This window comes from Centropristis striata, chromosome 12 (assembly GCF_030273125.1).
Source record: "Centropristis striata isolate RG_2023a ecotype Rhode Island chromosome 12, C.striata_1.0, whole genome shotgun sequence".
Taxonomy (NCBI): Eukaryota; Metazoa; Chordata; class Actinopteri; order Perciformes; family Serranidae; genus Centropristis; species Centropristis striata.
The window spans coordinates 6,085,551-6,091,659 of NC_081528.1; the positions used below are offsets into that span (position 1 = coordinate 6,085,551).

A 6,109-nucleotide genomic window follows, 5' to 3' on the forward strand; every position below is an offset into this window, starting at 1 on the left:
TGTCTCATTTCCTCTCAAAGGCACCTTACTCAACGCCTCACTGTCCCAAACACAACAAGCATGCACACACATTTAAATACACACACTACACTTTCATACCTTCTAAAAATTCAACCCTTGTACCTCCACTGTAATAAAATACTGTATTCAGTCATGTTCACTGACCTCACACAACTTTTTCTCCTGATATTCAGTGTCAGTTTAGAGGAGGAAGAAAATAAATAGTTCTCTGAAGAGTTATCAGCTAAAAAATACAGCAGCAATTGGACACAATCAGGTAGGAAGGGACAGGAGGATATAAATATAGGAGGGAAAGGGCCAGACTGAAAATGGAGGAATAAGAAAGACATGTAACAATGTACAGCACATGGAGGAAAAATATAGACATGCTCCAAGTGGTCAGTAGTCAGTGGGAGTCAATTTAGCTTCTCTGGGATTACCTCGTTTTATAGGCCTGTGTTCTGTTATCTGTTCTGCAACAGGAGGTTGTATTAAGGATGCAGAAAGGCTGCAGAACAGCTGCAAAGCTGCCGGGCTATTTGTCCCAGAATCATATCTCTACACTCTGCACAACAACTTTAACCGGCTGAATCAAATTGTCTGTGTTTGTATAAGCATAAAGCAACAAATGCTCACTTTTTTACATGCAACAGCTGTGAGGGTGCACTGTTTTGAGCTTTTTTTTCTTGCAAATATGAATAAATAACTCCACTCCACCTCTGGACATTATTTCCATTAATTTGAATGAGGGAAGAATTGTTATATAAATTGAAAAATATTACAGTTATAAACACCAAAGGTAAATGATAATAGCATAATCCACAAAAATATTGGATGTTTGAATGACGTTTCTATGTGGAAGTATCTAAAGCATGGGTCTCAAACTCGCGGCCCGCGGGCCAATTGCGGCCCTTGTGACGATATTTTGTGGCCCCCACCTTGATATGAAAGTTTAATGTGAGTTTTATATGAATGGCACTTTACCGTGTTGTGTGTAGAAGGTCCCTTTAATTACTTTTTTGGGTAATTCTGTGTCTTTTTTTTTTATAATTTTGTGTCTTTTTTTGGTCATTTTGTGTCTTTTTTTAGTCATTTTGTGTTTTTTTTTTGGTCATTTTGTGTCTTTTTTTAGTCATTTTGTGTCTTTTTTTGGTCATTTTGTGTCTTTTTTTAGTCATTTTGTGTCTTTTTTTTGGTCATTTTGTGTCTTTTGGGTGATTTTGTGTCTTTTTTTTAAATAATTGTGTGTCTTTTTTTGTAATTCTGTGTCCTTTTTTGGTCATTTTGTGTCTTTTTTAAATCATTTTGTGTCTATTTAAAATAATTGTGTGTCTTTTTTTGTAATGCTGTGTATTTTTTGGTCATTTTGTGTCTTCTTTTGTAATTTTGTGTCTTTTTTTGTCATTTTTTATCTTTTTTGGTCATTTTGTGTCTTTTTTTGGTCATTTTGATACTGCCTCCAGCGGCCCCCAGGTAATTTGAGTTTGAGACCCCTGGTCTAAAGGCCAATATAGTGGTGAAAGACTATTCAGTAGTGATGTCCAAATTAAGCTTCCTGAAACATTTCTTTACTTTTGGAGCCCACAAGTTGACACTGGACAAAGGCTCCAAAATAGTGATGTGCCAACGAAGCCTCATGAACCATTTTTTTTTTTACCACATTTGATGGCGCTGGAGTCAGAAAATAAAGAAAATGGTTCATGAGGCTCAGTTGGCACTGAATTGCTGAATTGCCTTTTCAGGCCTGATGGTGTGTGACGGTGATAGACAGATGGTTCATCCAATCAGCTGCCAGGTATTTTATGTTAGTGTTCAGAGTCCATATATTCTTAGTACAGACATACAGTGTCACAGTACAGTAATTTGATTGGTGCAATATCTGTGTGGGGTACGCTAATTAAATTCCAACAGCCACACAGGCAATTAACCACATGGAGAGCTGATGTTAGCTTTACTTTGTCTTATCCGTGATTGACATTACTCTGTCATTCTGCATATTTCAGCTTTGCATTCCAGTTACTAGAGGTTACTGGTCTATCCTTTGCTGTCAGGTTTGATAGATAAGCTCAATGCTTGCCTGACCCTTTCCTTGCATGCTCACATTACAATGTTTTCACTTGTTTCCCATTGTAAAGCTCTACAATTTCACTTTTTCCACAATACTCAAATCTCATTGTATTTCATATAATGTACTTACATATTCCAATGCTGGCTTTTTTTTTTCGACATGGTGGGTACACAGATGCAGGTAGTGTGGCCGAGCGGTCTAAGGCGCTGGATTAAGGCTCCAGTCTCTCAGGAGGCGTGGGTTCAAATCCCACCACTGCCATCTCTTTGGTTTCAAAGAAATGCATTAACTATCTGCACACCTTCCTGGTCCTACCTTCAAGATTTCTGAAACTGCAATTTGCTAAAATGAACTATCTTGGAAATGCCATGACATGTTCTGTATGTTTGAGTGTCTTTTTTTTTCTTCTTTTTTAAGGAAGATGGAAGAAAGGAGGAAGAAAGGGGGGAAAATCAAGCAGTTTCTCTCTTTTCTCTCTTTTATGACTCCTCTTTTATTAATAAATAACAGATTGTACATTTGAAAATGTTTTAATTAACTTGAGTTGTAACAGCTAGGCGTAATAAACTATGCTTCAGCCATTTCGGTCCAAATGTCTATTATCAATTTTCTTTCTCTGTTTACTTATTGTTTACTTTGATCAATGTTTTTTTTCTGGTTTGTTACTTTTATTTTAATGACATGTATTGACCGAAATAAACGGAAATGGAATGAAACATTAGTGATGTGCCAATGAAGCCTCATGAATCATCTTCTTTAATTTTTGACTCCACTAGATTACCATTACTAGAGCCTTTTTCAATGAACAAAGGGCGCCATCTAGTGTGCTCAGAAAATAAAGCAAATGGTTCATGAGGCTTCATTAGCATATCACTACCTGACAGACCTCTTATTAGGATAGGTTAACATGTGTGTCTCAACCTGATTTACCAAACAGATAACTGGAAACATGATTGCCTCCATGCACACTCTCCCTTCCTCACAGAAAGTAAATGTTGGAAGATTTTTAAAATGGGAAAGTTTTGCAAAAGCAATTGAAAAATATTAATAGAAAAATATGTAGAGTATGTATTACAGTCGAGAAAGTATAATGTAGAAATATAGATTGTGTGCCTCCAGTCTCAGCAGTGAGATAAGCACACTATGCTCCATGCTGTGCTCTGCTAATGGGCCTCATTCTTCTACCAAATACAATATGGCACATTTCTCCCTCTAATAAAACACCAATTAGAGCCACTTTACTGAACAGCCTGCAAGAATCAGAGTGAGATAGAGATAACTGTGAAGCACAATATATGGATAAAACACCACTTTAAAAGGCTGACATGCTGTTAGAAAATGACTGATAGCTATATATATTATTCCACGTTTTTTTGCAAAAGGGCTTATCAGTGTAAGTGCTGGATGAGATGTAATTTCAAGCTCTCCAAGAGCTCATCTGTAATCATAAGGTGGGAACACAATGATGCAAAACCTTCAGAGGGATTCATACGATTTTTCTTTTCCTCTATCTATCTATTTTTATTTATTTTTTGGTATCTGTTTGTATGTAATGCTATGGTGTTTTTATGTTGTGTATGGACTCTTAATTTTATTGTACAAGTGTTGCGTCATGTCTTGTGGTTCATGTTTGTTAGTGTTTGTGATTGTATATGGGTTGTAACTGTATTGACGGCTGTTGTTGTTGTTGTTTTTGTTTTGTTGATGATCTCGGAGAATGGACAATTTGATTTAATGTTTGGACTCCAGGAAGAATAGCTATGCTAATGTGCTGGTGCTAATGGAGATCCAATAAATAAATAAATACTGACCTGACACTGATTCTATAGACAGTTCAAGACAAACCACAACTTTGTTCCAGACTGAAATATGTCAACAAGAATTGCATAGATTGCTATGATTTCTCTGCAGACATAGAAACATGGTTCAGTGTAGCACCACCATGAGTTTGACATTTGTGGTTTTAAGTGAAATGTCTTGAGGCAGTGTGAAAGCTGGTCATGATAGAGAGGCAGAAGAAGCAGTATAGTTTGAAATAGTTATTAGTAATTGCAATTTTCTGACCGATCACCGATTTTTAAAAAGCCTGACCTGCCGATTCCGATTTTGGCCGATACCGATTTTTTTATACTCACAGCATACACCTTGAATGTTTGAATCTTATTTTATTGGAAAAAAATAACACAGCATTTTTTTCTGTAACAAATAAAGGAAATCACAATGTCTGAGGTAGTTAATAAAATATTGAACTTAAAATAAATAGCAACAATTTACAGGACAAACTAACAAAAGAACTGCAACCATAAATAAAGTGTCCTGAGTTTTTGGTTTCGTTATAGTACAACATACGTACAACACAGTCAAGAAGTACGCGTACATGCAGGGGCACTTTCAGACCTTTGTGGAGGTAGATAAGATCGCTAGATAAGATCGGTTTGATGTAAAAATCGGTGCACCACTTTGAAAATGCAAAAAATGAGGAAGACATGCAGTTGTTTGTATAAAAGAAACTCCAAAAATAGTGTCAAAGAAAGCTGAAGAGAGAGGTTGAAACCCACTGCTCCTTTCTTACTTCCTGAAGTGGGAGAATGCCTTAAACCTGCATTCTTTGTAATGACCAGCAGGGGGCGACTCTCTCTGGTTCAAGAGGCTTCATTAGCACATCACTCATGTCAGGGATTTCCTAGATAGCTATTTTTGGCAAATGGCAAAGCACAATGAATGTTTCTTTCACGTTTCCCAATCAAGACTTGTGTCAATGATTGCTTGGTCAGCCAAAATAAGACAATGATCGATTGTTGTGTCAGCATCAAATTGGTGACCTTATGATCACAGAAGCTCATCAAGCCTAATGGACCTAGCTATACCTTCAAGAACTCCATGCAATATAGAACAATGTCATAAGTTACTTATTCTTGTTAAATGGCAGTGGTGGGATTTGAACCCACGCCTCCTGAGAGACTGGAGCCTTAATCCAGCGCCTTAGACCGCTCGGCCACACTACCTGTGGATTCACAATCCATCACTAATGCCAACACACTTGATTAAGTTTCTGCTAGTTTCTTTCCTTTGGAGGCTGTCACAGACTTGGCATCAAATTAAACTAGAAGATGTCACAAAATGACTAAAAAAAACACACAAATGACCAAAAAAAGACACAAAATGATCAAAAAAGACAAAATGACTAAAAAAAGACACAAAAAGACACAAAATGGGATTACATGTGGAAGTGTCGCAATGCATCATGGGACTTTTCCAGAACTGAAATCATGGTGGAAGACAACTATAGCGGAGGGAGCTCAGATATAACAGCTATAAGCTCTCAAATACTTTTTGAATTTTCATTTCTATCTGCTACAGAGGCTGAAAAATCTATTATTTGGTAGGAAGCGTTGACACTTCTGTTGAATTTCCAGAAAAACTTCAGGTTTTAGGGAGTTATTTTAAAATCACCCAGAGATTTTACAGGCACTTTTTACAGCCGTTTTAGGCCTAAAAGGGTTAAGCTGAGAGCCCCATCTAGTGGGCTCAGAAAATAAAGAAAATGGTTCATGAGGCTTTGTTGGCACTTCTCCACAAGTACCATCTTAAATTAACCTCCAGCTTTCAGATGGCGTATACCAATTATATGTGGCATCTACTGTTGACCTGCTATCTCCCCCTAAAAAATCCCCTGCTCACCACCCCCGAATCTCTTTAAAACGGGGCAGAACACTAAGAGTAGTCGTTGGTGTTCTTCCAGTTTATTCCTGTCTGCACGGTAAGAAACGTCTAATCAGCGTTTCTGTTCTAGTTCCTCTTTTTATGTTTGCAATCATAAACTGATCATTTATTACCCTTTAGAGTCTGTTTTTCTTTTGAGATTCTAAACCTGATTTTTATTTTGTAAGAAATGAAGAGACAGAGGCAGGAAACAGATTTCTGAGGCGACAGTGGGAGGAGGAGGTTGACAGTAAAAAAAAAAAAAAAAGGAAACAGAGTTTTGTCGCTTCATGAGAATGAATGGATACTGTGCCTTGGATCATTTTAACGCATCATAAA

At 37.1% G+C, this 6,109-nt stretch overlaps 2 non-coding genes across 2 annotated transcripts; one reads left to right on the forward strand and one right to left on the reverse strand.

Annotated features, from left to right (window-relative positions):
• The first annotated feature begins 2,247 nt into the window (after positions 1-2,247).
• Positions 2,248-2,329, forward strand: trnal-aag (transfer RNA leucine (anticodon AAG)). The gene has a single exon. It is a non-coding gene; the product is annotated as a tRNA-Leu (tRNA).
• Positions 2,330-4,991: 2,662 nt separating this feature from the next.
• Positions 4,992-5,073, reverse strand: trnal-aag (transfer RNA leucine (anticodon AAG)). The gene has a single exon. It is a non-coding gene; the product is annotated as a tRNA-Leu (tRNA).
• Positions 5,074-6,109: the final 1,036 nt, after the last annotated feature.